Raw genomic sequence first — 22,732 nt, forward strand, 5'->3', positions numbered from 1 at the left:
GGGTTTTGTTTTGTTTTTCCTTCTTTTTAACAGTAACTTTTTTTTGGTAAAGCACAGCTTGATTCTTAATTATCTCCTCTTTCTACTGTTGTTTTTCTCTGAAAGGACTATGAGATTAGATATTCAAGATTTAAGGCAATAAAGCAGTGATTCTATAACAATAGAGCAGCAGTAAGTGGATTCTACCAGGCTTCACTTTTGTCCAGACATGCCTTTGTTAAAGCTGCATTGTTGAAAGTTGACCTGGTGCTAATTTTAATGACCGTGGCAAGAACCCAGTAGCTTCAGGGAAGAAATGTATTCACAACAAATTAGGTGTTGAAGATTTTACTAGCTGTATCATGGAGTTATTAATGTGTGCCTTATTAGAGGACTGGTTCTTGCCTCTAATCGTAGCCAGTTCAAAACTTAGCAAGTGTCCTCATACTTTAGAGAAACTGATTTTGATTGGAGGGAGGAGCACTGGAATTCTTTCTGTCTAGAAGATAAAATTTTCAGCTGTTCTAACCAGTAGGTTGGTAAGCACTAATGCTCTTACTGCGTTGAACCAAGGGAAAATGACTGGATGCTTAGGTAGCATGCCATAGTTAAAATCCTGTAAGGGAGGTGGTTGTCTACTGCAAAAAGTTCTACCTCCCGTTACCAACAAATTCCTGTGTGGAACCTAACTGCTTTTCACATTATCTTTGCCAAACATGGGATCTTCGGGATTAATTTGAAATTTCTATCACATTAACAATCGATTTTGGTTTTTCTTCGTCTGAGGCATAATCTGACCTTTAAAGATGGAGTCTCTGTGAGACTTGTAATTTAATATGACCTATATAAAAACAAAGAAATATTACTTAACTAGACTTGTCAGGTACTGGATACTTAAACCAAATTGGATCACCCCTGCTGTCAGGGTGAATTATAGTTTAATATCAATACTTAACTAACTGCCCTCTTCAGTTACAGGCTGTGTGTGTGTGTGTGTGTGTGTGTGTGTGTGTGTGTGTACACATCTTTATGGCTGGTTCATGTATTCAAATGTTTTTTGGGGGGGCTGAAAACTGAGTGATTTGCAGAATTCTGGACAAACTACTCACCCTCTTGTAGATTAAAAACCAAACAAACTGAAAACTTGGCCCTGTATCTAACTTGGTAGCAGAGCGCTTGCCTTGCTTATCTGAAGCCCTAGGCTTGGTCCCCAGCACCTAGGGACACAGAACAGCAGTCACATTTTGTGCTGACTTGACAGACTTGGACATACTTGAAGAGTCATTAAAAGTTCATAGATTTTGCTCCCTGCCCCGCCCCGCCCCATGTATGAATCAGCAATTAGCCTTTCCTTGATGGTGAGCAGATGAAAATGCCCACCCCCTTTAATGAACTATGTTAGGAATTGAACCTGAGAGTTAACACATTTTCATACCTCTTCTGAAAATATGTAAGCTTTACCTACGAGGCTGGCTCACACCAGGGATCTTCTGTCTGCAGAAATGTCCTGTAATGGCGCTTGATTCTGTTATGCTTTGAGGAAACCAATTTTCTGTGATCTCAGGTGCATATTTCTTAGGAGATGCAGATGCTGATTGTGCAAACAGTATGATGTTATCATTAGAAGAGCATCTGAGAGAAAATGCACTCTGACCTCTCTGAAATTAGTTCCAGGTTTTCTGGAGAACTCAAGAGGTTGTCAGAGAACCTAAAGCTAGGGATTACTTTATTTTTACCTCTTGGTAATAAAGACCAACTATGTCACATCCCTGTGGTTTTACAGTTCTGTTTAAAGTGGGCTGTTTTTAAATGGTCCTTTAAGTGATCCTATCCTGTCCTAATTTTGAAAGACTTTGAATAAGTCTAATTAATTTGTTAATTTAATGATTTTAAGTTCTAAGTCAAAGCATTTTCGATAACTGCAGTTAGAACTGTTATTTAGAACTTGGATTTTTGCATTAATCTGAAGCAGAGTGTATCCCAGAAGAGTTTCAAAGAACTACTGCTTTGTCATTCTGGTCAATAATGGGAAGAGCGTTTTAAGACTTGAAATCAGTCCCACGTTTCCTGGTAACATTAGTTTGGTTTGGGGCAAGTCTCCAACTTCTGAATCTGTTTTCTCATCTTTTGTGTTAGGCTTAAATATTTAAAGCTCTATAGTACAAATTCAGTGTTTTAGGAGTGATAATTTTATTGGATTAAACCCTTAGTCATTACTCCGTATTTTATAGTTTTGGTATTTTGAGCAGCTTTGAACCAGAACTGCTCAGGGCATGCTCCTGGCTCTGGGATCGCTCTTGGTGGTGCTCAGGGGACCATAATGTGGTGCGGGGGATTGACTGGGATTGGTCATGAGCAAGGCAAGTGCTTTAGTCCCTGTACTATTTCTCTGGCTTCAGCAATTTATCTTTTCAATAGATTTCCACTAGTAGTTCATTAAGAGAAGACAGAGTTTGGACAAGTCCCCTGTAATGTATTTCTAAAAATGGAGAATAAGGGGTCTGAGTGATAGTACACCTGACAGTTCACTTGCCTTTACTATCCTGGGTTTGAATCCTAACATGCTGTATGGTCACCTGAGCATTGCCAAGAGTACTCCCTGAGCATCCCTGGGTGTGACTCCCAAAACAGAACAAAAAATGGAGAATAAGAATTTCAGTTCACTAGAGCTGTGAATGATGTTGTGTAGATTCTTATTCTGTTCCTTTACTTAGAACACATTTGTTGAGCTCCTACCATATGCATGCTGATAGCCTCCTGGGCACACTATACCTACCACGCAGGTGTGGTGTGGTCTGGTGTGGTCCCTGTTCTCAGAAAGGCCGTGTAGCCAGCCTTTTCTAGAGCTCAGACCTCTCTGTCTCTGTTTCCTTCTCTAAATACCTTATGGAATTGTGGTAGAGATTAAACACATTGTTGTATGTAAGGACTGGCGTGCCCTCTTTGCGCGTGGGAATCTAAAGTTTGCTCCCAAGCACGGCACAGGCCCCCACGCTCCCACCTCCTCCGCGGAGGACCACCAAGAGCAAACCCAGAGAATAGTGAACTAGGAGTAGCATCTGAACACTGTTCAGTGTTGCCCCCAATCCCAAATTGTATATCACACATACACACACACTTGTTCTGCGGTGCTGAAAGTTAAAGAAACTGGCTTTAAACAAAAAAAAATGTTGCTGTTCTGGGGCTCAAAATCTGGGCCTCACACATGCAAAACATTCACTGAACTACAGCCCTAGCTCCACAAGAATTTTTATAGTAGCTTCGAGAGCAAATAGTACCATCAATGGAATAGATAAAGAACATAATGTGACAGGTATTTCTATGATTGAATCTATCTTACAGCAATCTAGGTATCTGCTTAAATTTAAATTCAGTCATGGATGAGCCTCATTCACGGTTGAGTGAAAGAAAGCCTGACATTCAAAAAATACAAAGGAGTGATAGCACAGCGGTAGGGCATTTTGCCTTGTAAGCACCGGCCTGGCCAAGCCGGGTTCAATTCCTCCGACCCTCTCAGAGAGCCCAGCAAGCTACTCAGAGTATCCTGCCCACACAGGAGAGCCTGGCAAGCTCCCCGTGATATATTTGATATGCCAAACACAGTAACAACAAGTCTCGCAATGAAGATGTTACTGGGACCGCTCCAGCAAATTCATAAACAACGGGAGGACAGTGCTACAGTTCTACAGTGAAAACGTGTTATTTCAGAACTAATCTGTGATGATACATGTCAGACTAGTTATGACCTTTAGGAGAGTTGTGAGTGTTTAAGGATGGCGTTCATCTAGGGTGCTGGAATTATTGTCTTGGTAAGAGGGGTGGTTGCATGAGTGTATTAATTTGGTATAAAATGAGCTCTTCAACCAGGTGTACTGAGAACATATTTGGTCAATTTTAAGATTGACCAAATAATATGTTATTCTGTTATACATAACATGCTAACACGGGATTATTCTAGAGATCAAGAGAGGTGAAGTGATTAGTTCTTTGTTGAATTAGAGTCAGAGAGAGACTAGAGTTAAGGTTGATTCTTAGTCTTGTGCTTTTTCTTGTAAAGTAGTAAATAAGCTCTACAGTACAGATTCAGTGGTTTAGGAGTGATAATTTTAATGATTTAAGTAAGCCCTTAGTAATTACTCCATATTTTATAGTTTTGGTATTTTGAGCAGCTTTGAACCAGAACCATATATAATTATTATTATATGGTGCCTGGGATGGAACACAGTTCCTTACACATGTGAGGCAGGCACTCTTTCTTCTGGGCCTCTCTAATCCCTTGCTTTTATTATTAATGGATTTTTCTTCTATGTATGCCCTAGCTTTATAAACTGCGATGCAACCCCATGTAGGATTGATTGTGTTATTGAATGAAGAAGTCACAAAAATCTCATAATATTTTGCTTTAAATAAATTTAAGATTTATTTTTAGCAAATGTTTGATTTTTATAATTTAAATACCTATATGCCTGGTATTTCTTGGTCAAGAAACTGTCATTAGTGGGAAAAGTTAAAGAAGTTCTCTTACTTACGTTGCATTGTTTTTGTAGTCTCTTCCGGCTATGGGTCAGGAAGTTGTGGGTTTGGATTTAGAGCTCACATAATAAGAATGTGTCTGAATTTGGATTATTTGTGAAAGTGCTAAAATATCAGTTATATCTAATTGCTTTTAAACCAAATTTATAAACATTAGTTTTTTGTCTTTGTTTTTTAAATTTCAGTCTTTTGGTAGCAATCTTAGGAAACTGTTTCATGGTAAGTAGCTGTGCAGAATTGTAACGCTGGAATTCCACGTTTTCTATTCAGTGTTACTTCCTGCTCTTCCTAAGCTATGAAAAAGTACTTTCTCAGCATTTTCTGTTCTCACAGTTTGTAAACAGTATATTTGGTCTGATTTGTCAAGGACAGGCATAATTATCTCTGTTACCTTGAAAAAGCAATCTTCCCTCAGAGTGGGAAAAGTTGGAATTTCTCAGGCTTCTTATCCTACTTGTGTGCTTTTTCTCTTGATGTACAAAGTTCTTGTGAGTCTGGTATCACATTCAAAATAATTCTTTAAAAAATTGAATGGGGGGGACGGGCTGGAGTGCACAGTGGGTAGGGCATTTGCCCTGCATGCAGCCAGCTGGGGTTCAATTTCCAGCATCCCATATGGTCCCCCAAAGCACCTCCAGGAGTAATTCCTGCACGCATGAGCCAGGAGTAACCCCTGTGTGACCCAAAAAGAAAAAAAAATTGAACCAGAGGAAAAGAATAAGTAATTTTTTAAATATATTAGACTTCACATTCAAGTACACTAGAGCTTCTGGACAGGTAAGGAAAGAGTGAAAGAATTAAGAATATTTTAGCCCAGAGTTTGGAAAGACATGGAAACTCTTAAGTACAATTAAAATTTGCGGGGGTCAGTTGACCATATAGTAGTGTGAAGCTTTTTCTTATCTATTTGCTTTGATTTTTCATTTATTTATTTATTTTAGTCTGGCTATGCTTAGGGCTTAGTCCTGGCTCTGTGGTCAGGGATCATTCCTGGTGGTGTCGAGGGTCCATAATGTGGAGTTGAGGATCAAACGTAGGTCCACTTCTTAAGGGGGGTTAAAAAAAAAAGCTAGTACCTTATCTTCTATACTGTATCTCTATCCCCTTAGATTTTATTTCCTGATAAGTTAAAACGCAAAGAAGATGTACTTAAAGGGTAAGTCCAAGGTTGCCATGTTTCCATTTGGCAGTTGTAAGGGTTTGTTCTTTTAGATTGTAGTCAATTTCTTCATAAAATGCAATTTTTCTTTGAGTGTTACATTTGTTTTTATATTTTGTCCACACCTGGTGGTGCTGAGAGATTATTCCTGGCTCTGCACTTTAAGGATCACTACTAATAATACTGATGGTTGGGGGGGAGAGGAAACGGGACATACACACACACACACACACACACACACACACACACACACACACACACGACACATATGGGATGCCTGGGATTGAACTTGGGTCAGCCCTGTGTGAGACAAGCACTCTACCTGCTGTTTTCTCTCTCCAACCCATTTTTATTGTGTAAATCTATTCATAAGTTTTGTATTTGGTGGCAGTGTTTTCGATCTGTCTATTCAAACTGCTTTCTTTTGGAAATTTCCTCAAATATTTTTATTTCTAGTAGCTCCTTCAAGAATTTAATTTATTCATTAGACCTTACATGTGTGAGTGTTCTGACCTCATTGCCACACAAGTAAACACTGTGGGTTGCTCACTGTTATAATTTGTAAGTAACTTTTAAAGGAATATGATTATAAACAAATACGATTTGCAGCTATTCAAACCTTATATTTGAATATCATCGATTTCAAACAACCCATGTTGACATAAAGCACTGACAATTATAATTTCAGTATAAGGGTCATGTTACTGTGTCTGGCATATCGAATACTCTCGGTAGCTTGCCGGGCTCTCCGAGAGGGGCGCGTGTAAGGCGAACGCCCTACCCGCTGTGCTATTGCTCCAGCGGCCCCGCTCGAGCAAGGGTCATGTATTTCATATGTTCATGATCAAATAAAATATTTTTGAAACATGTAGGAAATCTCAGAATAATTTGGCTACTTTTTATTAATAGGTAATTTCCCTGAATATTTATAAGAATGTGGGTTGTAAATAAGACAGTGATTATTTTAAATATGAGTAATTATGATAGTGATATTTTTTATCCTTGTGTTTACTGTTTTATTTTTGATAAGGCATAGGAATAGACATTGTTTCTCGGAAACCCTGCCATATTCTCTAACAGCTCAGGAATAAAAATGAGGCATTTGAATTTGTACATAATAGTGCTGTGTGCTGTTCCTTATAACTACTTAAATTGGCGTTTGTTAGAATTTATATATCACACAAACACTAAAAGTCAGCAGTTTGCACCCAGTACCTGGTTCAGTTATGTTTTGTGGTGTTGTGGTACCTTCAACCTCTTCTGTAGCTGTGCTTTCATCTTCCTCTTTTGGCAAACAAAGGGAATAGGAATTTAAATTTCTTGTTTGCCAAAAACTCTTGTTTACTTTTGCAATTGGGAGTTTTGTTGGAAAACTAGTAAGACTAGATTCCAGCACCAAAAATGTGACATTGAATCCAAATACATTTGCCATTTCTTATCTGTTTTTCAAAATGGCCTTGTAAAATTCCCCATCTTTCAAAATTTGTAAGTATTCACCGTTTAGAAATCAAGGCAGTGTGCTCCATTTGAGAGTATAGTAGCGTTTCTTAGACTGATTTGGTAAGGTCTTTTGTTAAATTTTAATGCCTGAAAGAAGCTTACATTTGTTTTCTTATTTGATCGAAAGGAGAACAGGCCTCATTGCCATAAAAGAAATGAGAGGTAAGATTTGTATTTTTACAGCAGATAGGTAATAAGTGCATTTTTTAGAGACCACACCTCCCAGTGCTGTGTCACCCAGCCATACAGACCAGCCTTGTTTGGGGATGGGAATAGTGTGCACCTAACTCACGCTTTTGCGCATACAAGGCATGTACTCAACCTTTTGGCCTGTCTCTTTGCCCCCAGGCGATAAAACATTTTAAAGATCTAATGGTGGTCAGTCTGGTAATGGCAGCACCTAAATATTGTACTGCATGTAGTATATATAATGTTTACAAGTCAGCTGTAATTTTGGTTGTAATGTGTATTCAATGCATATGTTGGATTGTTGAAACCTAGTGATACTGAGTAAATAATGATAGTGATTATTTTTTATCCTAGCTTTCTTTCTTACACACTGAGAACCTTTATTATTTGATATAGGTATTTGTGCTATTTTTTATAATGGTTATTAATAGAACTAGACAGTGATATGGCAAGGATGGAGGAGAGTGGGAGTAAGGGTAAATTGGTACAGCAGTAGTTATTCAGATTTATATCAGGGTAGCACTAGGTTCTGTTACTAAGGACATGTTTGCATGATGAGTCTGGGATAAAGTTAACTTCTAGCAGTATCAAGATCCCAAATAACAGACTCTCTTCTAGACCTATATAGAACTAGTAGGCTGGTTTTTTTTTTGTTTTATTTTATTTTTGGTTTTGGGCCACACCTGGCAATGTCCAGGGTTAACTCCTAGCTCTGCATTCAGGAATTACTCTTAACAGTGTTCTGGGGACTTTATGGGATGCCCAGAAAACCTGGGTTGACTGCATGCAAGGCAAGTACCCTACCCACTGTACTATCTCTCCAGCTCCTAACATGCTTTATTATTATTATTTGATTTTTGGTTCACACCCAGCAATGCTTAGGGGTGACTCCTGGCTCTGCACTCAGGAAATTACTCCTGGCAGTGCTTGGGGACCATATGGGATACCAGTCAGTTACATGCAAGGTAGAGGCCCTACCTGCTGTACTATTATTGTTTTGGCCACCCCAACATGCTTTTTTAATTAGCAGTATTTACTGAGATAATTATAGTCAACATGCAGTTATGAGAATAGAGCAAACCCTATGTATTTTGTCCAATTTTCTCACGATTCATAAGACCTTAGTCTAGTAATTTTGTTTATTTGTTGTTGTGGTTTTAGGCTATACCCAGCTGTGCTCAGTGCTTCTGGTTCTGTGTTCATAGAGGGATCGTTCCTGGCAATGATTTGGGCACGATATATGGTTAAAGAAATAAAGCTAGGGTTGTTGCCTGCAAAGCAAGCACCTTCAGGTTTGCTTTGGCTTCCTGTCCCTATTGTCCCAATTCAAGCATATTGACATTGATGCATTATATCACTCTGATTCAAATCTCTTCCCTTTTGTACTTATTTGTGCAGATGTGTGTATCTGCACAAACTTGCATGTGCTTTTATTTGGGGGCTGAGCACAAGAGCTACCCCAGCAGTGATCAACTCTAGATGGTGCTCAGATTACTAGATTCTATCACAAATTGAACTTGGGCTTTCTGCATGCAAAATATGTTCTTCAGTCCCTTGAATCGTCTCCTGACCCTTACATGTACATTTTAAATACTACAATAATTTTATCACATGCATCGGCTCAAGTATCTGCCGCCAAGATCAATATGTTCAACTGTTGCAACACTATAAGAGTTCCTCTGGTTACCTTTATTCTATGTCCACCACGTCCTCTGCCTGGATCTTTTGCCCACCCTTATCCCAGTGATTGCTTATTGGAGAGAGATAAACTGCCCAACATAAACTATGAGCTCAAACTTTATTTCAGTGGAATATGAAGTTGCAGCATTTTGCTTAAGTGAGTGAAACCATGAGTTCTAGGCCCAGGCACATGACCCACTTTGAGGACCGGTAATAGACAATTGTTGGATAACATTGGGTTATCCTTGATCCTCCCCTAGGGAGTTTAGGTTTATTGAGTTATTCCCACAGTAGTGCTCCTGAGGCACACCCAATTCTGTTAGGCACTAATAATCCCATATTGTTTTTCTCTTTCTTTTATATCCTTTGTATGGTTTAGCAATGGGCTTTTTGTGTGTGTGTGTGTAGACACAGGAAGACAGGTGATGCTATGCTTTTGTAATATGGGAGTTAATTGAGTATGAATAATATTTGCTCCTGGGCATCTATCATATTTACCTGACTTAAGCCTTAAAATTGCCCTTACTTCCTAACACCCCTGAAAGGAGGGTCCCAGCAAGGGACAAGGATGACCCAGGGCAAGTTGTAAGGTACCCCAGCATCGAAAAGGGCAAGCTAAGAATAATGTTAAAAGCACAGCCATGGAACAAACTCTGTCCTGACCCTAAAAAGAAGTAACCGAATAAGGACCCTGCTGGGTTAGGAAAGGCTAACCTGGCCTGAGGACTGTAGTCTGGGATATATAGGGAGATGTCCCAGGAAGAGCCAAGCTTAAGCTTAATATATCTCAGTGTGTTTATACAAAATGACTAGAAATAGTAGTAAGAAGTACATTTGCTATAATTGCTTAAATGGATTACTAGCTGAGGAAAGGACAAAGCAACGTGATGGGATCTCAACCTTGAACAGATCTCCTAGTAATCTAGAGTGCTGAACCCTCAGGTGAGATTTTGTCCTTGAGTTAATCTCCTAGAAGAATTTCCCCTGAAGGAGGGACTTTACATCTGTTTGTTGTTATGATAATGTTCAACCCCACCTGTGTATACCCCCACCCTTCATGATTTCTATATAACTGTGCTGTAAGGAGGGAAAGAGGGAGGAGAACTAACTGCTGTAAGAGAGAAGAGGGAGAATGAAGCTGTAAGGATGAGGATGAAAAATAAATGACACATTACCAACTAGTCTGGAGCCTTGTTCTTCCGTTCCCTGATTCCTTTGTTTATCCCTCACCTCAGCTGGCCTGGGAAGGTGTTTCTCAGCCACCAAACACATGCCTCCGTGCGCTCATGCTTCTTTTTTTTAACTCACAGGTAATAGGTTATTATGTAAAAATCTCAAGTAATTATTGTTAAAAAATAAGATGTCATAGTGGAGGGGGAAACCCAAATTTTGTCATTTAAGAAAAGGGGAGCATTCAGTTTTTTGTGTTCATCCGAACTGGGTATACTGTAGTCTTAAGCTATTATGAAACTGAAGTTCATTTCATTTTGGGGAGTCACACCTGGTGGTGTTCATGACTTGTACCTGGTTTTGTTCTCAGAGGTCACTTCTAGAGTGGTTAGAGTACCCTACACCATGCCAGAAATCAGGACCACACTCAAAGCAGGTGCCTACCACCACTCCCACCCCCTTCCGATCTATCACAAAATGCCTTTTTCTGGCTTGCTCTTCAAAACTGTTCTCCCTTGAATACATTATCTATTTTGTTTGTCTCTATGTCTCTTTCCTTGGTCGTTATGTCTGTGGTTTCCCTTGAACACACAGTTCCTCTCTTTCTCTCCTTTCATGTCTTTCTGAGTAAATTTAGTTCAGTAAACTCTTGCTGCTGGGGGTGAAGCGATAGTACAGTAGGTAGGGTGCTTGCCGTGCACATTTCCGATCCCCATTTGATCCCCAGCACCCCTAGACCTGTCAGGGTATTGCCTAGTATGCAGGCCCCTATTTACTAAATACATGGTGTGTATGTAAGTGTACATATATATGTATATATATATACACATATGCACACACGCACGTATGAGATGCTCCATCTTCTACAAGGCTGCATGTACTTGTGGCTGACTGACTACAATTCATTGGAGGTCTACGACTCCCACAGGTTCATGACATTTGCTGAATTTGACTCAGAATTTGACTCGAGAGTATCCTGCCCACACGGCAGGGCCTGGCAAGCTCCCCGTAGCGTATTCGAAATGCCAAAAACAGTAACAAGTCTCAATGGAGACGTTACTGGTGCCCGCCTGAGCAAATCGAAGAACAACTGGTGAACTCATGGGATCATTTGGGTGCCAGGGATTGAACCCAGGTTGGTAATGTGCAAGGCAAACTCCCTGTCCACTCTCCTGTCTTCCTGGCCCTTGCTATTTAATTTTTATTTCAACATTTTTTTTTTTTTCATTTTATTTCAACATTCAACATATAGGCTGGAGCAATAGCAATAGCACAGCGGTAGAGCAGTAGCACAGTGGTAGAGCATTTGCCTAGCGCACAGCCTGCCCAGCTGAGCTGGGTTCGATTCTTCCGCCCCTCTCGGAGAGCCTGGCAAGCTACCGAGAGTATCTCGCCCACATATATTCAATATGCCAAGCACAGTAACAACAAGTCTCAAACTGGAGATGCTACTGGGCCCGCTCGAGCAAATCGATGAACAACGGGAGGATGATGTTTGTTTTTTTTCTATTAAACAAATTAGAGCGAGCACAATGTTTGACAAACCTGAAGCTCTAACAACAGATACTCTATATTGCCCTCTGCTGGATATCACATAGCTAATTTTAATTTTGGAAAAATAGCCAATGTCATTGTGGAATTTGGAATGGGTGGGGCACACCTGGAGATGCTCAGGGGTTATTCCTGCCTCTGCACTCAGGAATTACTCTTGGCGGTGCTTAGGAGACCATGTAGGATGCCGAGAATCGAATCCCGGTTGGCTGTGTGCTAGGGAAACAATCTTACCTGCTCTATTATCACTGTGGCCTGGGAATTTGGATTTTTTTTTTTTGTTTGGGTTTTTGTTTCTTGGTTTATGGGCCATACCCACCAGCTCTCAAGGGGTCCTGGCACGTTGCTTGGGGGTTGCTCCCAGCAGTTAGTAGAGGACCACCTGGTGCTGGGGATGAAGCCTGGGCCTGGCTTATATGAAGCTCTGCACACTTGTCTTTTCAGTTATCTTTCCTTCCTATAGTTTTAGATTTTAGGTTGAAAGTAAGCGTGATCTCCACTTGTAATTGTACTTTACGACTTTAGAATCATTTTTAGTCAGGTGTTTCTGTCTCACTGTTCTAAATGTTACCATCCTATACCAGAAAATAGTGGCTTGCAAGAATACCAAAATACGGAGATGTTCTGTCTTATGTGAATGGCAGCTGATACAGATGAGTACTTAAGAAGAGATGAGTAGTTATGTTATTGAACCTAAAGATTTCTCTTTAGGTGAAGAGTTTATTTTCTTTGGTAACTTTCTCGTTCCTTTTATTTCTGTTGCCTGTGCTTCTAAGACCAGGGAGAAAAAGAAATGTATCTTAGGACTAGGGCTATGGCTCAGTTGGATGCCCTGGATTCAGTCCGCAGCTCTATATATTACCTTACTCGAAGTGTCACCAGAGGAGTAGTTGTCCATTTATAGACTGTTTATTTTGTATTTGCTACAATAGGCATAGCTTAAAAAGTACTCATTCAAGGCTGGAGTGATAGCACAGCGGGTAGGGCGTTTACCTTGCACGCGGCCTACTCGGGTTCAATTCCCAGCATCCCATATGGTCCCCTGAGCACCGCCAGGAGTAATTCCAGAGTGCAAAGCCAGGAGTAACCCCTGAGCATTGCCAGGTGTGACCCATAAAGCAAAAAAAAAAAAACAAACCTCATTCTTCCCATTAACTTCATATAAATCGCATGACTCATGGATTTTTTGAAGTGGTAATATAGTTGAGTTGGATTAAGTAATTTTCTCCCTTGGATGGACTTCCCTTGTAGTTTATGTTTTACCCTCAAATAGTTTCTTCTTTACTAAACATGACACCCTCACTGTGGTTTTAAAACCTGCCTGTGCTGTCAGTCATCATGACATGCTGAACTACAGGTGCTTTGATCACTGGAACCACGTGTGGTCCCCTGAGTACTACCAGGAGCAGCTCTGGAGTATTGAGCTGAGAGTCCCTGAACTCTGTTGGGTGTGGTGCCCAAACAAAACCAAACTGCAGGTGCTTAAACTTACTCCTGCATGTGTACAAGAAGTTGTGGATTGGAAACTTACTAGAGCCAGAATCCACAAGGATCCATGGTTGCAATTTGGAATGAGAAAGCAGCATACATTTAAGATAGGAAGAAAATCCTGGCAGGGCAGTGGAAGATTAGTGGGAGATTAGTTTCATATTAGTGTTGTGAAACTGTCAGTGTTAATAAGGACCTATAGCAACTGCAATTATATTTTATCCTCAACATAAGTAAGATGAAAATGAGTTAACTTTGACCTATTTTTTACATGAAAATGCCATCTTCCTGTGATTTTCGAAGGGACGTTGCGGGGGGCACACCTGGCTGTGCTCAGGCCTGGCTCCTGGCTCTGCTCAAGAATTATTTCTGCTGGGTTTAGAGGACCATATGGGATTGAACCTGGGTCTGCTCTATGGGAGGCAAGTGTACCCACTTGTGCTATTGCTATGGCCCCACTGTGAAATTTTTATTTTTAAGTGTAAAACATTAAGATCCCCTCTCCCCCAGATAAATATTAGTATCTTTATACCACTCCCCCCCCCCCCCCAAAAAAAAGGAAGTAATGTTTGTATGTGAGTAGGGATATTTTTCAAGTGGGCTAAAAAAATCCTTGCCTGTTGAACTTCATTTTTGTATGTATTTAGCTGCTGGGATCTTTCTGTATATAAACTTTAGTTTTTACTTTCCTTTGAAAACTTGAAGCAGTTTCTAGAATGATTATAAAAACATGGCAGTCTTTTCTTTTACATTAAATATGTATCTTTTATGTACTATCTAAAGGTAGTTTAACTTCAGTCTTCTGGAAGCTCTTTTTTTTTTTTAATGAAAATCTTTCTATCTTACCAGACAGTATATTAATCAGATCCTAATTCTTTTTTATGTTTTGAGGCCACACCTGGGCGTGCTTAGGATTCACTCCTAGCAGTGCTAAGTGGGCTATGTGGGGTTCTCGGGATTGAACCCTGGTCTGTCGTGTGCAAGGCAAGCACACTTCCAATGTACTATTGCTCCAGCCTTTGCATCCCAATTCTTTAAAAGAGGCGTTGCTTTGGAGTCCAGAACTGTCATCACACCATATTTGAGCTGCAGATTTCAATCTAGCTTCCTTAGTTTTTTCCTCCTTATTCACCAACTACTGGTCTAGCAGCTTTTCTTTTTTTCCATTAAGCTTTTCATTTGTTTTAGGTGATACATCACAAAAGGATGTTTGCTATGATTATGGGGGACTTGGTGGTCTGACTTGTTCATTAGTATGAACCATTACAAACTTTCCAGGTTATCAGAAGCTTTGGAGTTAAAGACTGACATGCAAGATTTTTGACAACTAAACTTTTGCTTGGGGGTCTAGTAGTTCCCCCTCCATTCTTTTCAAACTTGAGTATGTGTGATTAGGCACAATTTTCACAAATTTTCTTGTACAGATTGTTTGTTTTAGAATTCTTCTCCACTTTCTTAGTAACTAACCTATACAATATATACCTATACAGCACTTCTCAAACTTGAGGCTGCATCAGAATCAACTTTGGATTTACAGATTACTGGGGCCAGGGCTTCTGATTTTGGGTGGGACCCAATAATTTGCATCTTAAATAATTTAAATTTAAACACTGTGGTTTACAAGGAACTGAGTTTTATCAGTTCCCAAGAGACTGGAAAAGCATCACAGAAGAGATTCAGAAGAAATCACATCCCTGTCTGATACTTTGATTTCATTCTAATGAGACCTTGGGAGAAGTACCCAGCTCACCCATGACACTCCCATCCCAAAGAAATGGAGGTCATACATTTGTGTCATTCTTAAACCAATGAGAATGGTCTACATCAAAAAGTTGAGAAAAATCAGTATTGGTGAGTAAGCAGTGGAAAGAAAACCCTCATTCGCTGCTAGTGGGACTGTGGTCAGGTCCATCGTCTATGCATTACAGTATTGAAAAATGAAAACTAGAACAATTTAAAAAATAATAAATTGAGCTGGAGCAGTAGTACAGCAGGTAGGTAGGGCTTTTGTCTTGCAGTCGGCCTACCCAGGCTCAATCCTCAGCATCCCATATGGTCCCCAAGCACCTCCAGCGAGGACCATATGAATTTACTCAGGAGTAATTCCTGAGTGTAGAGCCAGGAGCAACCCATGAGCGTTGCTGGGTGTGACAAAAAGGCAAAAAAATACAATAAACACTGTGGCTTACGAAGTTTTTCCTAATGCAGTTGTTATGGGCTTTTGATGTTCCAACAACAATCCTATCACCTGAGTGACCTTCCCTCCACCATTGTCCCCATTTTCTCAACTGCCCCCCAAGCCTGCCTCATTAGCAGGCACACAATAGTTTGTTTATATTGCTTGTAACAGCCAAATGGCTAAAAGAATTATGAAAAATATTTCAATTGAGCTGGAGCTGTAGTACAGTGGGTCAGGTGTTTGCACGTGGCTAACCTGGGTTTGAACCCTGGCATCCCATAATCCCTTGAGGACTCTCAGTGATGCATGAGTGCAAAGCCAGAAGTAAACCCCTGAGAACTGTGGGTGTGGCCCTAGAACAAACCATAGCAATCTGTACAAGAAAATTTGTGAAAATTGTTATATCTCACCATAGATTCACCATAGATTTACCAAACTGTTCAGAGCTAGTTGAGCCTTCTGAGTTATTGCTTTTGTTTGAGTTTAGTTGGCTTCTGTATTACTTTCGCATCTAATATGATGTACACTTACTGAAATTTCAGTACTGTGGAATTTGGAGATGTACTGTGGCCAGAAATGAAGTTAATCTGTTTCTGTCATTGCAGTTGTGTTAGCAAACCTAGTTCCCCTCACTTCTGCAATATCTTGCAGTTAGTGATCTTGTTTGGCTGAATTTTTAAATTTTAAACAAGACTGGATTACTCAAATCTTAAAGTCTTTGCCTCGCACCGCTTCTTATATGGTAACCTTATTTAGTGTACACTCAACAGTTTCCTTTTGGGTGTTACACTTATTCATGGCTTCCTCTTTTAGAGGTGATATATGACAGCCTGCAGCTCTTCATGCTTTGACATAGTGTACATGGGTAAGTGTTACATACTTCCAGTGGAACAATTCTACTCTTAAAAATACATTTATAACTGGCTTGCAGAGAAATCAATCTCATGTGTGCTGCTAGTTACCTGTAGTTGTATGTTGCCTTGCAGACATGTAAGTAGTGTTGCATTTGTAACATAGGAAATCAAGGGCCTTGTTTTATTATCTAAATCATCCAAAAGATTTCAATCTAATGAATCTGTTTTACTTGTTTAAAAGGCGCTGTTTTTCCAAATAAGCAGTGAAGACATACTTATCAGTTATGAAACTCTTCAGGCTTTATATTTACAAATGTAGGAAAATGAGAACATCAGTCTGGAACCGAAATTTCTGTCTTGTTTGGAGCTGTGGGTAAACAAAAGTTGAGTAGTAGTGGTTTTTTGTTTGTTTGCCTCATAAAACTAAGTATTTTCAGAACCCAAGTCACTTTCCAAAAGCATAACAGATGTACTTATGGAGCAGCTGGCAATAGTGGTGTCATATTTTTATGTTTGTACGTTACAAATATAAAATCCCATAGTATTTAACTTTTTAAATTTTACTCTTACCTTGTGTAGAGTACTATACCTAGTTATTTTTCTGCACCTTGCTGTTTCAGGTTCTGTGTATAATACGAACTCAGGTTCCATACCGATACAGCTTGCGAGGTAAAAGTAAAAGAATAGTACTTTTCCTTTTTACCTGTAATGGTCTCTGGGTTTGTACTTTGGCTCACCGTTGCCAGCACCTGCAATTTACATCTTCCTCTGTAAATCGGGTGGTAGGATCCCATCCAAATCATGGAAGAACTTCATCGTTATCAAGCTGTCTCCCAAGCTGTGGACATATTGAATTCTTCTGGATTCATGTTTGAGGTTTTTGTACTTTGTCCGGCGCTTTTCCCCATCTCTATGTACTCCTAGTGCTTGCAGTTTTTTAGCAATATAAATAAATATTCTTTAATTTTCAGTGTTGCATAAAGTTATTTTTGTATACTTTTTTCTGCCCAGGCACTAGCAAAGCTAGTTCTCTTCAGTCCAGTGTATTCTTGCTGCACTCATATTGAAAGTGACCTGGAAATGATTCACTATTTCTAGCCAAGGTTTTGTTTCCTAGGAAACCAGATGGCTGGTTGTCAGTATGCCTGGAAGAGCTGAAAGAATCTAGTTTTTCTGGCTCAAGCTGCCAGGGGGAGTAACTTGAGAAACCTCCAAACAAGCAGGCTTTGTCATTGAAGCAGCCTAGATCTAAATGATTCCTAATGCTTTTCATTTCAGCTTTAAGAAAAAAATTGCTCCTGAGGCAAAGGGGAAAGAAAACTCTGTGTGTGTGTGTGTGTGTGTGTGTGTGTGTGTGTGTGTGTGTGTGTGTTTCATAATACACAGTTACCAAATAGTTACTGATTTTTTTTTTCTTTTTGGGTCATACCCAGCAATGCTCAGGGGTTACTCCTGGCTTTGCACTAAGGAATTACAGTGCTTGGGGGACCATATGGGATCCCAGGGATCGAACCCTGGTGGGCTGTGTGCAAGGCAAACACCCTACCCGCTGTGCTATTGCTCCGCCCCCCTGGTTATTTATTTTTAAAACTTTACTTTCAGATTGTTGGTAGGGGTTCTTTCTGCCTTAGGTTTACAACTAACATTAATGTTTTTCTTCTGCTGTAAATGACTTAGCTTTCTAGTATGTTAACTAGAAAGACCACATCATTTCTCTTCGTATAGAACTGTAAAGTCACTAATCTCATAGCATGATTCGTGTTTGCATATCTGTTTTAGCAGATAGTAAAAGTATTGATAGTAAACTCAGTTTAATATTTTAAGTTTCTACTTTGCAAGTCCATTTAATATAATTTTTTTTGTAATTAAAATGCCTAAGCACTTGCTGCAGGTGGCTTATGTGAAGTTGGTAGGAGTGAGATAGCAGCCTCAAGAGGAGAGTCCGCTGCTTTTCTGTTCTCAGTCATCCAGGGAAGTGCCAGGGTGGGTCAGGACTAAGAAAGTTTGCCATGAGATTCTTCCTGGACACTCCAACCCACCAGCTCCTTCTAGCAATGATCAGATTGCACCAGAATCCCATTTTTTCTTCATGGTTTAGGGGATTAATCCCTGCTACCCAACTTTTCAGGGAATCATGAAAAACTGCAGGAAAAGGAAAATAAGTCTGAAATCATGCTCAGATTCATTTTTTTCTTTTAATTTTTATTAAGGCACTGTGATTTATAAAATTGTTCATAATAGAATTGTTTCAGACATACAGTGCTCCAACATCACTTCCACCATCAGTTATCCCCTTTCTCTACCAATGTCCCCTCCCAGCCTACCCCCTTGATATATATATATAGTAACAAATGTATTTTATATTGTTTAAACAAAACTTAAAGGGCCAGCAAATGGAATTATCAGAAAACAAATCAATAAAAGTCCAGTTGTGATAATTAATTGCTAATTTATTGTAGCATCATATAAATAAGATGTTAATTCACTCTTGAAATGTATAAAATGTATAAAATTTTATTTATAAATGTATAAAAATCCCTTACTACGATATGAGTAAACATACCTTTCTTAATCTAGTAGAGAGCAACCATATGCATTGTTAGTACCACATTTGATGTCACATATTGGGAAGTTTGTCCTGTCCTTTAGAGAAGCTCTTTTATTAGTTTCTTACAAAACTGCCTTCAGAACCAAACAGCTTATGAATTCCTTAAACTGTTACCTGTCAGGAGCTCTGTGGTATTCCTTCAAATCTGAATGATACTTTAGTTGGGTAGAATATTCTTGATGAGGCGTTCGTTTTGTTGAGTTTTTAAACTGTATCCCTCTGTGCTGTTCTGGCCCTCATAGATAGATCTGCTGTACATCTTACGGGCTTTTCTTTATAATTTCCTTTTTTTGATTTTGCTGCTTTCAGTATTTCGTTTCTATCTTTGGATTTTGCCATTCTGAGTACAATGTGTCTTGGAGTTTTCCTAATTGAGTTGCTTGGACTTGCGGACCGCTTGAAATTTAGCGCTTGTAATCCTCAACTCGAGGAAATTCTTAACAGTTTCTTTAACTATTGCTTATTCATCACATTTTTCTTTGTGTTCTTCAGGGATTTTGATGATTCTTATGTTGTTCCTCTTGAACTCATTTCATAGTACTCTATAATGCTGTTCATTTATTTTCAAACTAGTTGCCACTTTTTTGCTGTTTCCTAGCAGTTTCTTCTTCCTCATCTTGGAGTTCTGTTTTTTGCTGTTATTCTTCTATTTAGAGCTTCTATTATCTTTTTTTTTAATATCACCTACTATGTCCTTCTATAATTTCTATAATTTCTGATTGTAGTTTTTTCATTTTGATTCTTTTTTAATTTTTATTTTTATTGAATCACCATGAGATAGAGCATTACAAAATTGTTCATGGTTGCATTTCAGTCATACAGTGTTCCAACATCCATCCCTTCACAAGTGAAATTTTTGAGTACCAGTGTCCCCAGTTTCTCTCCTACCCCTTCAAGCCACCCCCATACCCCATCCTGTCTCTGTGGCAGGCACCTCTCTTCTCTTTCTGTTTCTCTTTCTCTCTCATTTTAGGCTTTATGGTTTGCAATACAGATACTAAAAGCTTATTGTATATCCCTTTACCTGTTTTCTAGTCAGTTCTTGTCCAGAGTGATCATTTCCAACTAATAGTGTCATAATGGACCCTCCTCTATTTTAACTACCCTTCATCTCCCACACCATTGACCAGCCATGGAAAATAGGCCAGCAGGACTAGTCAATAGTTTGTCAGTTTGGTTCTTATACTTTGTTGGCTTTTCTTCGAACTTCTTGAACATCTTCATTGTAATGTCACTAAAGACATTGTCTGAGGATTTACCAGTGTTGTTTATGTCTTCAATGAAGTTGTTTTCACTCATTGGGCTTGGTGGGCTTCTACGTCTTTCTCCATTTGTTTTCTAGTGTTCTTGATGGGGTAGGAGTGGAATCTTTGTAGTAGACCCTCTGGAAGATGCTGAGGGATTACCTGCTGAGGTGGTTCCATCTTCTCTGTCTGTCTTCACCAAATGACAGAGAGAATAGCTGAGCAGCATGCAGTTTGTTGGAGATCTGTTGCCCGGGCATGTTAGGTCAGGAGGGAGCTGTGGCGTGGGCCCTTAATATGGCACAGGTCAGGTGTGGAGACACCTAGCTGGATGGGAGAGACTCTGCCTCTGGTTCCGGATTAGCTCCAGTGATGTCATCAGAGGCAAGCCTCCCCTGGGATGGTGGAGCAGCAAGCAGAGGTCAGGGTCTGCCCAGGTTTTTTTATAGGTCTGTTGCTTTCCTTTACAGGAAAGAATTTCAAAAGGAGTTGGATTGTGAGTAAAACGGTTTTATTTAGCGATTATAAGGACGGAAGAGAAGAGAGTAATGCACTTGGGAGAATGTGGGCTTCTCCGGGGGGAGAGGACTGAGAATGTACATCTCGGGTGAATTTATGAACCACCCTCAAGAGTGGGGAATGGGGAAGTATGCTGCTTGCCTTGAGAAGTTGGTATTATTTAGGTTTTCTCCTAAACTGCTTGTAGTTTGGGGCTGTGTAGATGAAAGTCCATTGTGAGGGCATTGGCAAGGGCAAGAGTTTGGAGCTCTGAGTGAACTCCTTCTTGTTCTTGTCACAGCCTTTTGTTCCTGCTGGAGTTTCTTTTTGGTGAGTTCGTCTTCTGGGCTGGGGCTGGTGCCAGTTAAGAGTCATAATGGCTTCAGTTGCAGTGTTTACAAAGTAGGTCTGTCCTGTATGCTTTTTTTTTTTTTTTTTTTTGGCTATTTTAGGGCTAATGACAGAGTAACATCTGAGCCATACCAGGAACTCATTGCCAGGGGCCCTCTCTATCTGCTTGTTTCATAGTTGCGTAATTTTTAAAGGGAGTGGCAGGGTTAAACTCAAGGCCTCATGCATGTAAGGTTTGTGCTTGATCACTGGCCCATATCCCTGGCCCCTGCATTACATAATTTTGAAAAAGATCTCTTTAATCAAATATATTAGTGTACTAGTTACTGTGCAGAGACAACCAAGATGGTTCCCTTTTCATCGTTTCTCAACAGACTCAGGCAGTTATCCACAAGTGAAGAAAGAGTTTTATTGACAACATGCTAGAAAGTTGGAAGACAGAGGACTCACATCCCAAAGAAATATCTTGTTTATATGGTCACAGAAGCAGCTAGTAGAGGACGAGAAGTCTAGCTGAAGAAAGCACAGGTCGTGGGGTGGTTAGAAATTCCCTGTGCCTGCTCCGATGTGCCTCCTGATATATCTGTTCTTTAGATCTACAGAAAGATTCTGGTTAAGGGTTCTGCCTCCTTGTAGTCTTCCTTGTATAAACTTTTGAGGAAAACAAGATAAGGGAAAACTTTACATTTTTCACATGCTCACATACAGTCATGCCCAGAATTGCTTCCTGGCTTTATTTTTATATTCAGCACTCAGCTTTTTGGGGGGGAGGGCTATTACTACATATGTATTTGGTAGATAGCTACATCAAGTTTTGTTGCCATAGGAGGGTCACACCTGGTAGATTTGGGGACCAAACCCAGGCCTTTACCACCTGAGGCACATCCCTAGAACCTCATGTATATTCTTTGGGGAGAAAATTAATAAGTACTTAGTATTTATGACACTTTTTCAGAAATTTCGAGCATTGGAACATTGATCCATTAGACCAGATCCTCTCTGTCCTTATGTATGTTACCCTATCTACTCTGAGCTGGCTTTTGGGTTGTTTTTTTTTTTTTTCTGTTCTCACCCAAAAATTCCAGTGTTGGAAATGAGCTGTAAAGTACTTGATTAACTTGGTGTTTCTAGAAGCAGGAAGTGATGGAAGGGCCAGGCCGGTGGTAGCTCATGCTTTGTGTGCAGGACACCTGGGTTTGCTGACCAGCCTTGCTGGGTGTGAACTCAAAACCCAAAGAGATAAGCAGCGGACTAGAGAGTTATGATAAGATCTCTAGCACCTGTGGTCCCCAAACACAACTGACTGCGGCCCAGGAGGCCCTGAGTCCTCCTAGGTATGGCCCCGTAGGGTCCTGAGTACTGCTGGCGTGACCCGGGTATTTGCCAGCACTGCAAGGCCTGAGCAGTGCAGCATCTTCCTGTCTTCCTGTTAACTGATAATAATTGAGTTAACTGATATCACTTGGGATACACTCCACTCCAGAAGAAAAAAAAGGAATAGGTATATCTTGGAGACAATTAGTTTGGGGGGGGGGGGGGGGCGGATTTACCACATCTGACAGTGCTCAAGGCTATTCCTGGCTGCATACTTGGATGTCACTCCTGGCCGTACTTGGGATAATTGCATGCTGAGGATTGAACCCTGCCTCCTGCATGCCAGGCCTGTCCGCAGTTTTGGAAAAAACAACAAAGGAAAAATAAGTATTCATAATTCCAGTACCCACAACCAAGCATTTTATGATATTTAGT

General features: G+C 40.0%; 1 protein-coding gene and 1 pseudogene across 1 annotated transcript in view; one reads left to right on the forward strand and one right to left on the reverse strand.

The window, feature by feature from the left end:
- Positions 1 to 22,732, forward strand: part of PPAT (phosphoribosyl pyrophosphate amidotransferase) — a 45,044-nt gene that overhangs the window by 1,729 nt on the left and 20,583 nt on the right. The window lies entirely within an intron of this gene.
- LOC130020824 (uncharacterized) lies at positions 15,986 to 16,098 on the reverse strand (annotated as a pseudogene).

The sequence above is a fragment of the Sorex fumeus genome, unplaced genomic scaffold, assembly GCF_029834395.1.
Source record: "Sorex fumeus unplaced genomic scaffold, SorFum_2.1 ptg000013l, whole genome shotgun sequence".
Taxonomy (NCBI): domain Eukaryota; kingdom Metazoa; phylum Chordata; class Mammalia; order Eulipotyphla; family Soricidae; genus Sorex; species Sorex fumeus.